We start from the raw sequence: 17,608 nt of genomic DNA, 5'->3' as shown, positions 1-17,608 counted from the left end.
CTAGAATAAATATGAGCCACTTTTTTTAGACAGATTGTCTACATGTACTTTGCTGTATTCAAATAACCAATCAAGATTCCAAATTTAGATTAGCGTTTCTCTCACCATAACTTGCTATCTCTAGATACATTTTTAGGCACATGATTGTGTTAAAGGAAGCCAAACCTATTGCAATGAATGCTGGACTTGATTGGCAGAGTCGTAGCTAGAGATTTCTGCACCTGGGGACAACTAATGATTTCATGCCCCCTCCTGTTTACCAAGAATGAAAAACTTTCAACTCTCAAATTTCGTAACATCAGTTCGGCACTTTGTGGATGCTGTACCCATGAACAGATGTCCCCCTTGGTCTCTCCACCTATGACACTGTTGAATAGGTATATTCACAAGATGTGCAATTGAGTTCATCAGTGAGAACTGTTTATAGTTGTTATCTGGGTTCCCTACTAAACGCCAACTAGATAAACCTTCGCCATCATGGAGCTATCATAGTCTGTACAGTCTCCTGTTGACACATGGAATTCACAGATACACAAGACTTTCCCAATGCGCAAATCCTTTCATCAGGCCCAAACAGTTAGAAATATGACTAGTCACAGCAAAGCACTTATTTTCAACCAAACAAGCATCCAGTATCCGATTTGCTCAGTCAGTTGCATAGCACTATCATGCATAATTCAAGAGCATCAAGAGTGATCATGTTGGGTGTCTGCTTCGAAGGCAACATCTATAATTTTCATGTGGAAGTTTAACTAAAGACCCAGCATTAAATTTCAGTGTTGCTTGAGGCAGTATTGTATACTTATTGCGTAATAGAATTTCTATCAGTTAATGCTGGTTATTCTCAATAACAGTAGTTTAATGGCTACATGTTTGATATAAAATCGCAGTTTTGCCAGAAATATTTTAGTCAAGGGACAATCTTCAAACGGTCATATGTAAAAACCCACCTTTCACTTCTATCTCTGAAATAATATACCCACCTCACGAAAACAGCTCTAGAAATATCCTAAAATGACTATCACTTCCTATATCAGAGTTGCCAACACGGATGATCTTTAGAATATGGTAACTGGTAGTTTGGCGACATTTTGGAGGCGATAAAGGTTACTACCTAGGACTTTGGTAATAATGTGAGCAGTACTCAGTTCCGATTACGCATTATTTTGTGTGAGGGAAATGAGAGATCATAAGATATGTCATGTGATACTATCTGGACAAATTACTGTTCTTTAATCGGAAAAAGGGGGGGGAATTTGGAAAAATATCTGTGGCAGTATATTATTTTGTATTAAGCTTCATTGTGTGTTGTGTGAAGTAGTGTTGAATAATTTTCGGATTGTATGGCGCTGTCTAATATTATTTTAAAGATCCGGAAACAGGTGCACATGCCAATACAATAGAGGGCACATGGAGTGCTATAAAAAGCGCCATTCCGAGGCATTGTGATAAAGAGAATTTTGCTTTTTATTTAGTGGAGGAAGTGTGGAGGAAAAATTCGCAGAAAAAAATCGTTCAATAATTTTATTGAATCAATAATAAAAGTGTATCCACCATGTAAGCAAGATTTTGAAGAAGATTAGGTAAGTTAGTATTTTTAATTATTTGAGGATATTATTTTTATGCATTGTTCTAAATGTAAGGTGGAAGTAAAGTAATTTGGTATTATTGGAAAATTGTTATTAGCAATGATTTAGTTTAAAGTAATTAGGATTGTAAGCTAATTTTTATTAATTTAATGTATGTGCTTATTTATATTTTAAGTAGTGTTTTTGAATTTAATTATATTTTAATTAAATGATAGTTATTTTGTGAATTATATGTTTGTAGAATTTGGTATACGTTAGAGTGGAAGTAAACGTGCATGGAAATAATTTAAATATTTGACACTAAGTATTTGTAACCATTTGTAATGTTTGCAGTATGAATTAGTTGGTGACGTTTTCAATATAATAGATAATGTAGAGGTAAAATTCTTTGGATATTTTATTTATTTTATACGTGGAAATGTTCATATTTGGAAAGGGTATATACTTTTTTGCGATCAGGTAATTTCATATATGTTCTTTTTACCGGGTTTAAAGATTCAGAAAATTGTCATGCATTTTTGTGAAATTTTTCTAATTTATGAGAAAAAAGCAGTGTACATGGATATAGTGAAGGGTGTGCGCAATGCCATTTTTGTGCAATTCTGGGATGTTTTTTTAAGTAAAAATAAGTTGACATGTACATGGTTTAGTGATATTTTAATTAAATGATAGTTATTCTGTGAATTTTATGTTTGTAGGAATTTGGTATACGTTAGAGTTGAAGTAAACATGCATGGAAATAATTTAAATATTTGACACTAAGTATTTGTAATGTTTTGGTATGAATTCATTGGTGACGATTATAATATAATAGATAATTTAGAAGTAAAAGTTTTTGGATATTTTATTTGTTTTATACGTGGAAATGTTCATATTTGGAAAGGGTATATACTTTTTCGCGATCAGGTAATTTCATATATGTTCTTTTTACCGGGTTTAAAGATTCAGAAAATTGTCATGCATTTTCGTGAAATTTTTCTAATTTATGAGAAAAAAGCAGTGTACATGGATATAGTGAAGAGTGTGCGCAATGCCATTTTTGTGCAATTCTGGGATGTTTTTTTAAGTAAAAATAAGTCGGCGTGTACATGGTTTATGTGTATGTGTTATTCTGAAAAACGCACGAGGAGTTTACTATTGTGCACTTTTTCCCAATTTTGCAGTGAATATTTGTCATGATTAAGCAGTTTTGTTAGATAAAATTTCTAGCATAAGTGTAATTCGGCTAATAGATTGTTGGAAAAAGTGTTGAGTAAATAAAAAGAAAAGAAACATGTCTTTAATGGCAGCGGAAAAAAAAAAATAGAGGGTTGCTGTAGCAGAGTTGGTCGCCAAATTTTCGCCAAGTTACCATAATCCAAAGATCAACCCCCAACTCTCCCGATTTGGGAGGGAGACTCCCGATTTTCGACCGCTCTCCCGCCAACCCGATTTACAATATATTTCTCCCGACTTTTTCTTATTCTTAATATTTCTCACGATTTTTATGGAACTTGGCTTAATACTTCGTTATATGAACCAAAAAAAAAAAAAAAAAAAAAGTGATTTTGGACATCTGAAAGCAACTGAATTTTCTCTGCATAAAACCTTGCGATTCAGATGAGAATTTCTGCTTTATGAGTGACAGCATACGTATCCAGAACATGGACCTTATAAGAGATAGACTAACCCAGTGAGGGAGGCGCGTCACGGACATGTCGGCAAGAAAGAGTACGGACGATCTGGTTTACTTTAACACTGAAACCTATGGCGTTTGTATCACATAACTCTTTTAAATTATTAAACGTGATACGTTGTATAGTGATGAGATTATGAAAGCCACAGTTTTTTCCAAATAGGATTTAATATATCTCATTAAAGCACTTTTTACTGCATTTCGCGCATTTTTTTCACGCGCAATTCTTGTACGAACATCTTTACTTTGGTAAAACAGTAAAAACTCTAGGCACAAAATTTATGAACTTAATTTTGCGCACAAATAACGTAAAATTAAATAAGATTGATAGTACAGGATGCTTTGAAATAAATAAGGTAAAATTAAACAAGATCTGATAACTTTTTTTTAGAAATTTAATGACCATTTTTAGGCAATGATTTTCAAAACTATAATAACATTACAAAACAATCATTTATTTGATTTATATCATCATTAACTTATTAACATTAAAGTGGAATATTTATTTTAGTAATTTATAAAATTCAGAGCATAAAATTTTCTGAGTGTAATGAAGCGGAAAAAAATGGTAAAATAAAATCTAGAAGCATTAAGATATTACATTACGCCCAAAAGAAACCTTTTTTTAACGTTTTGTGTGTTACCTATATTTATTAAATATCATGTTCTTCGCCCGTAAACCACATACATTTGAAAACAGCGTATCTTTAGAATTTCCGCACTGGAGATAAAACTGTTATTTTCCGTACGGTGCTCTCTCTGAACTCGTTGAGTTTGTTAATCAAAAATTCGTTAAAGTTTTACAAAATAGGAAATAGATTAAAACAAATTCGAAATTCAGCCGTCCAGATGCCCATGTTCGGGTGGAGGATTACATTATTCAAAATTTGATGGCTCTAGATACTGTCGTTTTTGTCAGATTGTGAGAACCATACATGTATTCATGCAGATTCTTCATTATTTAATTTCTTTACATGTAATACAGGGCGATAATGTTTGGTAACAACAATTTGCAAGAGACACGGACATTTATAGTAAAACAGCGCAAAATGCCGCTTCGAAACTAACAGCCTTTCTAGGCTACCGCCCCTTTAAGCTAATAAATTAAATTAACAGTAAATAAAAAAAAATATTATGCAGAACTAAAAATAAATTTAAAATCACTATAAAATACAAGCAAAATTAATTATTACGGTTAAATACAATTTTAATATTAGAATTAAATGTATAAACATTTTTAAGGAGTCAAACGTGTTTATCACTATGATGTATTCTGAAATATAATTGAAATAAAATTCCTTAATAGAAATTGTGCTATAATACTCATCTATAATTTTAAAAAAGCAGCACAATTTATAATTTTAAACACAACTTTCAAAAATTTGTTTTTAAATATTTTAATATTTTTTACTTATTTACACCAATAAAAAGCATAAAAATTGCAAGAGAAAATTGATTATTTGAAATTTTCTATTAGTTCAGATTTAAAATATTATTTTCTAAAAGAAGTAGTTACAAATTACCTTACAGCATAGGAAAAGCTAAAAAATATCCAGTTCTGAAAGCATGCAATAGCTTTATAATTATTTGGATTGTTAATTATGCTTGATAAATATGCTAAAATGTTTTAATCGATTTGAGTTTCAAAAATAAAAATATGTAGAAATTCTAATTTGTGAAATGAGGCGCTACAACCACCTTTTTCTTGACAATTATACATGCTGCAATAGGCAACCAATGTTAAATTTCTGCAAGTCGTCCCTACTCCTTTGGATGTGATGTTTGCGATGTGTATTGCCTGTCATTGCAATTTTTCGATTTCGCATAGTGGAAGGGCGAATGTTCTCAAACATGTGCGTACACAAAAATACAAGGACAACATAAGTTGTTTTGAAAGAAAAAAAAAACCGAAAAATTAAATTTTTCTTTGGAAACAAAAGACCAAAAAGTCATCAATGCAGAATGTCTGTTCTCTGCCTTTTTACTGGAGCACAACCTGCCACTGAATGCATCGGATCATGCTGCAGCTTTATTTAGAAAAATGTTTCCCGATAGTGAAATTGCTAAGATATACTCAAGTGCAAGGACCAAAACAAATCTTCAGTTGAAAAATAAATCTTCAGTTTTTGATTGCATTAAAACAGCTCCGTTATGCCTCTCTATGGATGGAAGCAATAATACCAATTCAAAACTGTATCCAAATGTTGTTTCTTATTTTAATCCAGAGTCTTCAAAAACTGAGTGCAGTTTACTTTCTGTCCTCACTTTAGAAGGACATTCGACAGGCTTTAATATAGCACAGCTAATTATTAAAACTTTAAAAGAAAATGCAGTCCCTCTGGATAATTGCTTAGCACTTGGTGCCGATAATGCACCAGTAATGGTAGGCTTGAAGACTGGTGTTGCAGGCATCTTAAGAAAGGCAAATTCAGATTTGCATATTATGAGGTGCACCTGTCACCTCTTAAATTTAACAGCTGAAAAAGGGCTTAGCTTCTTTACCAATAAATGTGGATGAACACATTGTTGATATTTAATATTATCTTGAAAGGTGTTCTAAAAGAAAGGAAAAATTGAAACAGTTCCAACAGCTGCATAATACTGAAATGAGAAAAATTTTGAAACATGTATGTACACGCTAGCTGTCTTTAAAGAAATGCTTATCTAGAATCCTCGATCAATGGAACTCACTTCTTGCATTTTTTAAAGAAGTAAATGCTTCGAGAGTTAAGATAAAAGGCTCTATTCAAAGTTATAAAGTACCTAAAGTAAATGGAGATGTAGTTACTACTTCAATTGTTAAAAATAGGTATGAAAAAAATAAAGTAATTTCTGCATCATTCAGCAATTCAACTGGCAATTCTCAAAATAATACTGCAAAATATAAGCATAAAGCTGATACAAATTTCTCTCAAAGTAAAAAAAAATTGCTCAACACACGAAACATTTTCTGATTACTGTAAGTTTATCTTGTGAAGAACGAATATGTATATTTTTTTCTTCGGACCTTAACAAAGCTTTTTGCTTTTTTTTACAATTCATTTTGCCATCATTCGATGTTCTTAACACAATTCCATTAATTCATGTTTTGCAATCAATTATTTATGATCTGTTTAAAGACATTTTATCAAAGTTTGTAAAACCAGTCTGCGTTTTGTCTTGTAACTCTATATATGATGTGATTTAAGGTGAAATAGAAAATCAAAAGAAAGATGAAGATTTGGTAATAGGAGCTGCAACTACTAAAGTAGTGGAAGAACTTTCAGAAGACAAAAATAAGTTTTATCTTCATGTTAGAAGTTACTTCTGTCGAGTATGTGATTACAACTACATAAATTTCCAGTCAACGATGAAGTGATTTTGCATGCTAAAGTTTGTGATGTTTCTGCTCTAGCAAATGCATCTTTTTCTGATATAAGGTACTTTTTTAACAGATTTCCTGTGTTACTTAGTTTAGTCATGAAAGATGATGATATTGATGTTGCTACTGATATACTGCAGTCGCAATTTTGCAGTTTACAATTAGAAAACTTGGATGAAGTTATAAAATCAGCTAGGATTGACACCCAGTGGAGTTTAATTGGAAAACTGAAAGGTGCTGATGGAATTTTAAAATATAGTGAACTGTCTAGAATTATGTTGGCCACCTTGACAGTTCCCCATAGTAATACGGAGTGTGAGAGAATTTTCGGTGTTGTTGCGAAAACGAGGACTAAATTTAGATCTAATATGAGTGATGACACATTAGAAACACTTTTATTAGCGAAAGCAGGCCTACGTGGCAATTGCTATGAACAAAATTATGAAGTTTCTTTCTTAACGAAGGCAAAATCTGCCACTGTTCGTAAGATTTGTATGAAAACTGATTAAGGTGTCTTTTTTTTCTTTTTTTTTTTTAACGATGCAAGAAATAAAAATATTTTTTATGTCTAAGGTATTTTTGTGTTGCTTGCATTTAAGACTTAGTAACTATTAAAAGTTAATTCATTATTAAAAACTATATTTTTATCATTTAAAAAGTCTTTTTAACATTGTGAAAAATCTCCTGATTTTTGAGTGTCATAGGTTGGCAAGTATGCTATATGTATTAGTAGACTCCGCCAGTATTATATAAGCGGCATTACCATATAATATGCATGATTCATCAGTTTTTTGGTACATCATCGTAAAAGCTATACTTAAGACTATGCACAAATGCGCTGAATGAGTTAGATACAGTTTCATATGATGACGGATTCTTACTTTTCGTAATGTAAGATGTTCCATGTTCTTGAATATTCTCTAAGTACTCTTTCCTTCACTAAGTATGAGCTAAAAATAAAATATAAATGCATTACTAAAGTTTTACACAATTAATTTCAAAATAAATATCTGGTATCACTCTGTCTTTCAAATTCTAATATAGATTTAATGATACAAAAAAGGACAAAGGTAAAAACATTAGTAAATTATAAAAATTAAATTTTTATTCTATTCAGTAAAGCTTTTATTCTTTAGGCATTCGCTGAATGGTTTGGTTTACTTGATTATAGCAAAGCATTCGAGGGTTATTTGCCTAAGGGAAGGGATGCTTTCATGAAAGACTTTCTAAGGGAAACTGGCTCATATCCAGGCTATACATGGGAATAAACACGAAAACACCCATGCAGCCAGCCCATTCGCCTGGAATCGGGGGAGGGATCTTTTCATATGTAAACAATTTCCAGATTGCATCAAAATACTCCGTTATACCTAAGCAAAGTTAAAGGCTCCTGAAGTTGTGTCATTAGCATGTTTTTATTACTCTCCAATACTTTTTTCACTTGAGCTGTAGCACCCCTACCTCAGAGTGTTGTACAATTATCTATAGTACGGATTTATTATCCATTGTTGTGCATTTAGTAAGTAGTTATAAATTTCTAATACAGCATGTAAATGATTTACCTATGCTATCATGAAATAGGTCTAAGCCTGGATTATATACCTGTTGTTTCACGGTTTAGCAATTAACACAAATTACAGTTGAATTACTGCCCATCCTGTTTTAGTTCCTGTGCGTAACTGTTGAAATCATTAGATGTTTTGGGGTGGAAAATATGAGAAATCATCTGTGCTCTCAATGGAATTCGAAGCACGGAGCCTCCAACTACCAGCCAGACATGCTAATATGTATGACGGACTGTAATATTTCTTGCACCCTTTTCTAATGTCGTCTTTAACACGCTATAACTTTAGAATTAATCTTTGACAACTTTTTTGTTTGTATTTTGCTATTTAATATTTTCTTCTTCTATATGCATCCTCTGGGATCCATGATCGTTTTTATTACTTCTATTAATATACAGCCAATTTTTAAATTCCTTCACTTTTTTAATGCCAATTTTGAGTCGGACTTATACTATTATGTACAAATAATAGACCATAAACACAGACTTATATTATGTACAAATAATTAGCCATAAACAATTATAAGTTTATGGGTCTAATAGTTTTTGAGTAATGCGGGGGTCGAAAATATCTTGAAATGGTTCGTGTAAGATGCACATGGCCAGTGTCTCACTGTTTTCTTTTCTGTCTGTTCCGAACTTGGTTGACACACTGCTGTGTGTCTAAATTTATATACAACATCAAATGATAAATCATTGCAATGGGTTGACAATACATTGCAAATAGATTTAAAATTTTATATGTATCATCATCAAATTTAATACTGTAAGAAAAAGAATAGCTTAACCCTTTGCGGCATAGTGTGTCCGGTCTGGACAAACCTAAAAATTTCCTTCTTTACGCACAGAAAAAAAAAAAAACATTGAATGAAATAGGATTTATAGGTTACTCTGAACCTTCTTAATTTACAGTAGATGGCAGCTCAACACAAAGCAATCCATATATTTTAGCCATGTTTAGTTTTTTAAGATCCTGATTTTTCAAAGAAATTTTCCAGACTTTTTTTAGGGTATAAAAGGAATTGTTTGAAAAGAAATTGCTATGTTATTTTTTTGGCTGTTTGCTAATCTCCTTATTCTATATTAGTTTTAAATTTTTACCTTGAAATCTTGCCTAAAATCAAACGGCGAACCCTAGGTGTGCTCAGACCGGGCTCACTGATAATCTAGGACAACTGAGAGTCTGTATTCTTTGTTTCTCCGCATTTCATCGGTCAGTTCATTGACAACAATGCTCGTTTCAGCACTCTTTTCGAAGCTCTATTCAATCAGTGTGCCCACTTTGGGCACACTTAATTCTGTGGGTGTGCCCACAAAATTTTACTTGTGTGCTCCTCTAGGCCTAATTAAACTGCCTACCTTTTTTTTTTTTTTTTTTTTTTTATCAAAACTCTGACTTTAAAAGGTAGTGTGACGGAAAGGGTTAATATCAAACCCCGGCGAATGTATTGGTGACAAAGGTGTTTCTCGTGGTTTTCCCCCATGTGTAACATAAATACTGTAATATTTAATAATTTGTAAATGGTAACATTTAATATTTAGTAACTTGTAATTGGCAACACTTTGGATACAGATTGGAAAAGAGAACTATGCTGGTATTGCAGTTCTCTGTGATTATACATTCTAAGATTGTAAATAAATAGTTTCTAATAGCTAAAAGTGTACCCTCATAATTTTATATGGTGTCAGGAGCGTTTTGCTTTCAAAATGGAAAGTTTAAAACCACCAAAGCCGATGAAATTTGATGGAAATCTGGCTTCGAATTGGCAGAGATGGCTGCAATCATTCGAAATATATGAAGTAGCTAGTGGATTACATAATAAAGAAGAGAAGGTAAGAGTTAATACTTTTCTTCATGTAATAGGAATTCGTGGTCTTGAAATATATAATACATTTCCTATAGAAGAGGGTAAAGAAATTAAATTAAGTGAAATTAAAACAAAATTTACAGAATATTGTATTCCTAAGAAAAATATTACATATGAAAGACATTTATTCTTTACTAGAAATCAAACTGCGTCAGAAACCATAGATGAATACGTAACTGATCTTCGAAATAAAGCTAGAACTTGCGAGTTTGCACAATTAACGGATAGTTTAATAAAGGATAAAATTGTTTGTGGTATTAAAGATGATATAGTGAGAGCAAGATTGTTACATGAAACAGAATTAACATTAAAAAAGCTCTTGATATATGCAGATCTGCTGAAATAAGTGCACATCAAATGAAAATCATAAAGGATGAGGAAACTGCTGTAAACTTAGTGAAAAAGAAACTAAGTAAATATAATAAGAATACCTACAAAGAGGTAAATACCAATAAACAAAAGACAAAAGTTTGTTCTAAATGTGGAACATCTCATGAGTATCGAATGTGTCCAGCATATGGAAAAATCTGTCATAAATGTAAAAAGGCAAATCATTTCGCGAGTCATTGTAAAAGCTATATAATAAAAAATGAAGCAGTCAAGGTAAACAAGAAAGATAGACAAATTAAATTAATAAATCATGACTCTGAGAAAGAGTTAGAATTTTATGTTGGCACATGAAACCTTAATTCAGATAACAAGGAAGAGAAATGGACTGTTGACATTAATGTAAATAAAAGTAAAATAAATTTGCAGTTAGATACTGGAGCAATGTGCAATGTTATTTCTAAAAGCAAACTGAAATTGCTAAATGTTCCGATACAGAAGTCTGAAATTAAAAGATTAGTTACATTCTCTGGGAATAAAATGGATACTTTAGGAAAAGTAGTACTTAACTGCCAATATGGAAAAAATAATTGTTATGGAATTCCAAGTTATTGACAAAGAAGTACCTTCTATATTAGGATTAAAATCATGTTTGCAACTAGGTTTGATTCAGAAAGTAATGTCTGTTTACACTGAAGACTTACTGGAGGAATACAAAGATGTATTTGAAGGCTTAGGTTGTTTGAATGGAGAATATAAAATCCAGTTAAAACAAGATGTAATGCCAGTCATTCATCCTCCAAGAAAAATACCCATAGCTATACGTGATAAAGTTAAGAAAGAATTACAAAGAATGGAAAATTTAAATGTTATTGAGAAAGTAAGAGAACCAACTGAATGGGTAAATTCAATGGTCACAGTTGTCAAACCGAACAAAATAAGAATATGTTTAGATCCTAGAGATTTAAATAAAGCTATAAAACGAGAACATTATCCGATGTTAACCATTGACGAAGTTGTCACTAGAATGCCTAACGCAAAAATATTTTCTGTTTTAGATGCTAATAGTGCTTTCTGGCAAATCCAGCTTGACGAAGAAAGTAGTAATTTGTGTACTTTCAATACACCTTTTGGCAGATACAAATTTAAAAGATTACCTTTTGGCATATGTTCAGCTCCAGAAATTTGCCAAAGAAAATTAAGCCAAATAATAGAAGGTCTAGAAGGCGTTGAATGTATTATAGATGATATCTTAATATGGGGATCTAATGAAAAGGAACATGAGCTACGACTTAAAAAAGTACTCCAGAGAGCACGAGAAAATAATTTGAAGTTCAATAAGGATAATGTAAAATAAAAGTTAATCGTGTGAATTATATAGGACACGAGTTAAGTGAAAATGGACTAAAACCTGATTTTTCTAAAGTGGAAGCAATTGTTAAAATGCCAGAACCTACAGATGTGCCTAAGCTACAAAGATTTTTGAGAATGATTAATTATTTAGCCAAATTTATTCCTAACTTAACTACTATTACTGCACCATTAAGACAGTTACTTGAGAAAAATGTCCTCTGGCACTGGACTGAAAAGCATCAAAAAGCTTTCGAAACAATTAAAGAACAGGTTGCAAAAGCACCCGTATTAAAATTCTATGATGTTAATAAGGATGTAACTCTTTCAGTAGATGCAAGTTCTGAAGGATTAGGTGCTGTTTTACTACAAGAAAACCAACCAATTGCTTATGCTTCCAGAGCTCTAACAAAAAGTCAGAAAAATTATGCTCAGATAGAAAAAGAGCTTTTAGCTATTACTTTTGGATGTTCTAAATTTCATCAATATATATATGGCAAACGTATTGCAGTTGAAACTGATCATCGACCATTAGAAAGCATAACTAAGAAACCTCTTTTTAAAGCACCACAGAGATTGCAAAGAATGCTGTTAAATTTACAAAAATATGATCTAGATGTACAATACAAAAAGGGGAAAGACTTATTAATAGCAGACACTTTGAGTAGAGCATATTTGAATACAACAAAAGAAGATAATGATGAAGATACAGAAATTTGTACACTGATTCCAGCATCTGATGATAAATTTATGAATTAAAGAAAGAAAGTGAATGTGATGCTACACTACAGTGCTTAAAGAAATATATTCTGAGAGGCTGGCCAGAAAGGAAACATCAGGCAGAACCTCAAGTCAAAGTATTTTGGGACTACAGAGATGAGTTGACAATGGAAAATGATTTATTTTTCAAAGGAGGAAGGGTAATTATTCCTTTATCTATGCAAAAGGAAATGTTAAATTTAATTCATGAGGGTCACTTTGGTATAGAACAATGTAAGAAAAGAGCTAGAGATGTTTTGTTTTGGCCATTTATGAACAAGCAGATAGAAGATAAAATTTCAAAATGTTCTATATGTAATGAATACCAGAAGAAAAACATAAGAGAGCCTATGATACCACATGAAATTCCCAATTTACCTTGGTATAAAGTTGCGACAGATTTATTTGAGATTAACAAAGATGTATATTTATTAATTGTAGATTACTATTCCAACTTTTTTTAAATCTCCAAACTACCGGATACTCGAAGTCAGACAGTGATCAGTTACATGAAATCTCATTTTGCAAGATACGGTATACCATTGATAGTGATATCTGATAATGGACCTCAGTTTGCAAGTAAAGAATTTTCAGAATTTGAAAAGAAATACCAATTTAAACATATAACAAGCAGTCCATACCATCCACAGTCGAACGGATTAGCAGAGCGTTCAGTACAAATGGCGAAGAAATTGTTAAAGAAAGCTCAAGCAGATCATGCTGATCCTTATTTAGCATTGTTAGCTCATAGGAACACTCCAACTAATGAGATGCTAGGATCACCAGCTCAACGACTTATGAGTAGAAGAACAAGAACGATTCTTCCTACACCTGAAGAATTACTTAAACCTCAAGTTGTGAGAAATGTAAAAGAAAAAATCAACCAAGAAAGAACTAAACAGAAGTCATATTATGATCATCATACAAAAACATTACCATTGCTAAATAAAGGAGATTGTGTTCGGGTATATCAAGATAATTGCTGGAAACCAGCAGTTGTAGAAGAAGTGCATAAGACGCCTAGATCATATATACTTAGGTGGATCAGTAATGAGAAGAAATAGAAAAGATATTAGAGGAAACAGTTCAGCTGTTGATGAGAATATCAGAGGAAGAGAACAAGGAGTTAATACACAGAAAACAGATGTAAAAGGATATGATTCCAGATATTCTCAAGGGCAAAGTTTAGAAGATCAACTACCAAACTCTGCTAACTCAGAAACAAGGAACGGTGAGAGCTAAGAACTAGAAGTGGGAGACTGATTAGAAAGCCGGCCATGTATTTGGACTGATTTTAGACTGTTAAAACTTTTGAACTCTTTAAAACAACGGAAGATGTAATATTTAATAATTTGTAAATGGTAACATTTAATATTTAGTAACTTGTAATTGGCAACACTTTGGATACAGATTGGAAAAGAGAACTAAGCTGGTATTGCAGTTCTCTGTGATTATACATTCTAAGATTGTAAATAAATAGTTTCTAATAGCTAAAAGTGTACCCTCATAATTTTATAAATACGAGCCAGTTATCCTAGAAAATCCTTTGTGAGTCTTTTCTCTTTTAGGCAAACAATTCTCTTTGCTTTGCTATACTGAATTAAACATAATAGAAGGAATTTTTTCTTTTTTTATCAAATGCACCAGAAAATATTCTTGAGAATGTGAAATTTCAACTTTGAAGATGAATTTATCAACAGAACATGATGAGAAATTAAAACAAACGTTGATAAATTAGATTGCAAAGAGTTAATTGATAAAAGATCTAAATTTTACCAGAAAAAATTATGTGCTTCTAATAGGAATGAAACGTACTGCAATCTTACATCTAAAATGGAGATGTCAAAAATCAAACAAGATAGCTTCTTGTTTCCACTTAAATTGATGAAAAATTAATATCATTGGGTTTAAATGTTTTACAAAGGAAGAATTTAGTCCCTAATTATTCAAATGATATAAATGCTACAGCTATTCCGTGAGAAAGATCTGTTTTTTACAATACACGATATACCAGCAATTCTGATGACAAATTAGACAAATTAAATTCTAAAGCAAAATTAGACTTTTCTAAATAATTTAGGACTAGTGTTTATTTCAGTCATTTCTATATTTGAAATTTGCTTTAAGACTAATTTTAAGTATCCAGTTACTAAGTTAAACAAAAGAGGCTTCAGAAAAATTCTCCGGCAGTGGTGAGCCTACCACTGGGCACTACTAGGAGTCAGTTAAACAGATAACACTCTTCCACATTACTCTTTAAACAATTCTCAACACAAATTATTTATGGTTTGAAGAAATATTGCACAGTAAAGCAAGACCAACAAATGATATGAAGAGACATCAACAATTACATCAAGAGAATTAAGTTCGGAATTCAGAGTAATCGTAAGCTTAACAATATAACTAAGAAAAACTTTAGAATCCCTATCTTTTAACTTTAAATTTCCTTTTAGTAAATTGCTCATTTTAGAACTTAGCTCAGCCTTAAATGATAACAAGTATCTTTACATTAAGAATAAATTTATTATTCATAAACTACCAAATTAAGATACAAAAATAAAACTTATCTGATGTCTCTCTTCAGGAAATGGGTTCTCCAGCCATGATAAAACAAGAAAGATGACTGGTCCTTTGAAAAATGGCGCTCCCAACATCCAACTCCACATCTATCATGGGTACAACTCTGATATACGCCCTAATTTCACCAAATGCAGCGACATGTGTTCTGCGCTGGTTTTTGGCGCGTTTGCGTGTTGTATGGCAACCCTGTTGATGTTGAAAAATCTTTCGCTGGAGTTTGTTGGTTTGCGTGATGCTTTGTGTCTGAGAAGCTAGGGGGAAGAGATAAAGTGGTGGAAGTTGTTGAATTTAAGTTCGGCAAAAGGAAACATCATCGTGGCCATCCTGTTTAGGGGCAGTGTGTATTTGGAGGTGTGGAAAGAGGGTCTGGGAGATTACTTTTAAAGTGGCTGTGCATGATAGAAGCAGGCATTTGTGATTATTTGTTATTTTATTTATTTGTGAACCATAGTATGAATTTTCTGGATAGTGTGTCTGGCTGTCATATAAATACGATAGTGATTATGTGGCGGAATGTTAAAGGTGGTATGAAATTGGTATTTCTGCTGTTCGAGAAAGCATTTCATGGTAAGTGCATTTTATTTTATTTTTGTTTATTGCATTTTATTTTATTATCTAAGTATCTGTGGCGTAGAATGTTATGTTCATTGTTTTTTTAGTATGAATTTCTGTCATTATTCTTATTTTTTTTTAATTGTTTGAAATTTTAGTTATTTTGTTGATTAGTGCCTACCCTCTAAATTGTGCAATTCGTAGATGTTTTTTTAAGTTGAAACAAGACGCTGTGTACATGGTATTCTTTGAAATTTATTATTGTTAATTTATTAAAGTGAGGTGTGCATAGTTCGTAGATTCGTTTGTTGCCTAAATTGTGCAAATTCGTAGATGTTTTTTTAAGTTAAAACATATCGCTGTGTACATGGACTCTTGTCAAATAACTTTGGTTAGAAACTTTACGGTTTTGCTATCTAAATTATTTGTTTTCGTTTCGGATTTTTAGCTTAAATTGTGTGTTCAAAACGTGATTTTTTATTTCGCGAATACCGTGTTTTTGGAGACATTTTAGGCTTAAAGTTCGAAATGTAGACAAAAAATTTAGATAGCAAAATGGCAGCGTGGAGTTTCTCGCCAAAAATGTTTGGCGACTTGAGGGCGCATACCAGAGTAGTTCCTCCTATCATGGCACATTTAAAATTTACTTAAACACATAATATCAATTCCACACTTACCTTTAGCTCCACTAGTTATTTTAAAAACAAACGCTCACTGATCTCGTGAAGCCTAGAACACCAATACACTTTTCTCTTTTCGCAATCAGCTTGTTGTTAGTACGCTAAGACAGATGTTTTGTGTTGCAACCACTACGTCTTTCTGCCCGCAGGGTGTAAAATCAATATATCTATGTGCGATATTAGAAGTGAAGAAAAGCCAAACAAACAGAGGGCAATTTTGAGAGAAAAAAAAAGGAATTATTTCTCAGCATTTCTAACCAAAATTTTTTAAAGCCAGGTAAAGAAATAGGTTAAAAAAAAAATAAGCCCCAGACTGTACATTTCAAGAAAAAATATTCACGGGCTTAAGTAAGACAGAGAAGAAGTAACAGAAGCTTGGAATAACTTGATCATGAATGTATAGTAAAGTGAAACAAACAAAGTAAGGGAGAAATACATGTGACCTATCACCTTATAATGGAGACTCTAATGTAATGTTGTATGTTGAGAGAGGTGTTGAAAAAGCTAACCTAATAAATAGGAGGGTTCTCCGTTTTCTCATCAGAGGAAAATCGAGGTTTAAAAAAAAAAACCTCTGATCAGGGGTATGGCGTTTGAAATCTGTTAGTGTGCTTGAGCGAGCTGTAAGCGCCAACAAATCCGAAGAAAATAAAGAATGGGGGTCATGGAGGTCCAGTTACATAACAAATAAAACATCTAGTTAAGAAAATCTAGTTAAGAATCTAAATAAATCTAGTGAAGAAACTAACATTAAGTTAAGACAGGAAAAAATATTTTGGGCAAGATGTAAGTTCAAACATATAATACCAAGTAATATGTTTGCTTACACCTTCAGACACAACAGAAAAAGGAAACACAACAGACAGGAGCAGATATCTATACAAAATGTGGAATTACATTAACCAAAAAGAGAGAGAGAGAGAGATCGACCTACAGCTGCGTACAAAGTAAACAGCATTTAGCTACAAGTACAGTGCAGCATCAGATAAAAGTACTAAATTATTGGAGTAAATCGCCATAACGAATTAATCAATAATCATCTTAAATATATTTCACGTAATGAGCGAGAAAAACCTGCTGAAACACTGCCACGTAAAATTTAAGCGTTCATATAGAAAGGGAAAAATAAATAATTATTAGTACAATTATAATAATAAGATTCTTGCCCATAAATCACGAATGTACAAGTTAAGCTTGTAAGGATCTTAAGTTTTACTAACGTTTATTTTATTTTAAATCTTTACTATCACTTCTTATTTTCTACTTCCGGCCAGAATTATAAGCGTTAATGTATTTATGCAAA

At 32.1% G+C, this 17,608-nt stretch overlaps 1 protein-coding gene across 1 annotated transcript in view; it reads right to left on the bottom strand.

Moving 5' to 3' along the window:
• Positions 1–16,447, bottom strand: part of LOC146992702 (uncharacterized) — a 64,411-nt gene extending 47,964 nt beyond the window's left edge. The window contains exons 1-2 of the mRNA XM_085809895.1: positions 16,303–16,447; positions 7,507–7,575 (exon numbers count right to left, since the gene is read on the bottom strand). The gene's annotated coding sequence lies outside the window, so the exon portion shown is untranslated. The remainder of the gene's footprint in view (positions 1–7,506; positions 7,576–16,302) is intronic.
• Between the last annotated feature and the right edge of the window lie 1,161 nt (positions 16,448–17,608).

Source organism: Stegodyphus dumicola, chromosome X2 (assembly GCF_044657685.1).
Source record: "Stegodyphus dumicola isolate Sdum_Otavi_A_Nest chromosome X2, ASM4465768v1".
Taxonomy (NCBI): domain Eukaryota; kingdom Metazoa; phylum Arthropoda; class Arachnida; order Araneae; family Eresidae; genus Stegodyphus; species Stegodyphus dumicola.
Note: the sequence above shows the minus strand (reverse complement) of the source record. Positions and strands in the feature narration are given on the sequence as shown.